The sequence below is a fragment of the Elaeis guineensis genome, chromosome 1 (assembly GCF_000442705.2).
Source record: "Elaeis guineensis isolate ETL-2024a chromosome 1, EG11, whole genome shotgun sequence".
Classification (NCBI taxonomy): Eukaryota; Viridiplantae; Streptophyta; class Magnoliopsida; order Arecales; family Arecaceae; genus Elaeis; species Elaeis guineensis.
In genome coordinates this window covers 84,597,637-84,599,288 of record NC_025993.2, presented here as the reverse complement: position 1 = coordinate 84,599,288, position 1,652 = coordinate 84,597,637, and the positions used below count along the sequence as shown (strand labels likewise).

Sequence of the window (1,652 nt, the reverse complement as noted above, 5' to 3'; positions counted from 1 at the left end):
AAGTTAGGTATTATACTCAATATTCTCCATCTACTTTTTCAACATCCAAATATCTTCTTACTAGTACATCTCAATGAAGAATGTGCATGTTAAAGATTTCATGCATATCCTTTGGTTGACTTCCACATCGAAAATATGATAGATGATATTTTGCCCTTTTGTAAGGTCCCATATATTTTGACATGTGAGTATATCATGAATCCACTAAGTAATATTTACCTACATAAATATATATAAGTTAGAATTTAACACTTATATATGAAAGATAAAATATATGTCTACCATTATAATATATTTAATTAAAATATATATCTCTAGATGGGTGTGGAAAGTTGAGCTCTTCTCTGTATATAGCCTTTAAAAAAATACAAGTATCATGAGCAGTACCCTTCCATCCAGCCCAAACAAAAGTAAAACATATGTCAAAATTACAACAGACCATAATATTTTGTGTAGGAATTCTTTTTCGACCAATATATGGTATTTGCCTAGATGGAGAAATTTTTACTACCACATGGGTATCATCAATTGTTCTAATGTAATCCTTAAAATAAGGCCACTAATGATTATCATCATAGATTTTACTGAGAATATTCTTGAACTATCTATCAATTGGGTTAATAATAACCCTAGTCATTTCTAGGATAGTATTTAAGATATGGATAAAATATCTACTAATTGTTTCTTTCAATTGTTGAAATCTTTCTTGAACCATCCTATTTCCAAACCCATATCCTAGAATCATCAAAAACATGGCTACCAACTCCTCAACAGAAATTTTTCTAAAACCTTTCAAACCATGACTATCTTTCAATTCCTCTCATAGATCAATAAAAATATGTTTCTACATTCTAAATTATTGTTAAAATCTATCTAGATTATCTTGCAGAATCTCTAATACAAATCTATATCTAGTTTGATAAGAGCTCCTACAAAGCTCTTTATTAACATATTTTGAGTAATATTCATTAGCTATTCCAGCAGTTGTAGTTATTAATGTAATAAATTCAATATCATCAACTATCTTATCTTTACTAAAATAATTCTCCTTAAAACTGTTGTCCATACTATCCATATTTATATAGAAAATATTATGCAAAAAATTAAACATCCACAACAAAAAAAATAATACATAATATGAAGACTTAAAATATAAATAACATAAACAATATAAAACACCAACACATACATCCATAATATCAATAATAGTCATAATATTCACAACATATTATCCAAGATATAATACAAATACATATAATCCACCATAATTCTAATATAAATATTCATAATTAAAACAAAAAATATATCATCATACTAATATATCAAAAACTAATTTCGCAGATTTGACATTTGCTTGAGCCATTCAATTTGAAGATGGATATCCTCGAGGGCTACAAACATCTCCCTATATTCTCTTTTAAGGAGCACCTTAGTAGTAAGTAGAAGCAATTTGGGCTATACTCCCATCTTAGGCATCGTACGCACCATTTTCATCAACTCACCAAAGCTACATCCAGGCTTATCAGTTATGCTGGATGGCATTGTATTCTTTATCTCACCGCATCAACAAGATAACTAAATTTTTAAGATAATTGTGCAGCACCTCCTACCTTTATGCATTTTTTATCTTAATTCTTAGGACTAACTCTCTT

At 28.4% G+C, this 1,652-nt stretch overlaps 1 pseudogene; it reads right to left on the bottom strand.

Moving 5' to 3' along the window:
* Positions 1-295: 295 nt before the first annotated feature.
* LOC140854744 (uncharacterized) lies at positions 296-1,075 on the bottom strand (annotated as a pseudogene).
* Positions 1,076-1,652: the final 577 nt, after the last annotated feature.